Below are 246 nucleotides of genomic sequence, written 5' to 3'. Positions count from 1 at the left end.
CTCGGCGGGGAGGGGGCAAAAGAAGGGGGTCGGGGGGGCGCAGTTACCCCGCGGCGCCTCTCGCTGCCCCATTCGGGAGACCGGCGCTTTCCAGACTCCGGGATCGCGCCGGGAACTTTTCAGAAAAGTTCCCTGAAATGGTTCAGAAAGTTTCCCTCAAAGGGCGTGTTGCACGGGGTGTGTGTGTGTGTGTGTGTGTGTGTGTGTGTGTTCCTCCTCTCCAGCCCCCTCGAGCCTCTCAAAGCC

This window comes from Myotis brandtii, unplaced genomic scaffold, assembly GCF_000412655.1.
Source record: "Myotis brandtii unplaced genomic scaffold, ASM41265v1 scaffold157, whole genome shotgun sequence".
Lineage (NCBI taxonomy): Eukaryota > Metazoa > Chordata > Mammalia > Chiroptera > Vespertilionidae > Myotis > Myotis brandtii.
The sequence above is the reverse complement of the archived record's forward strand: the minus strand, read 5'-3'. Positions refer to the sequence as shown.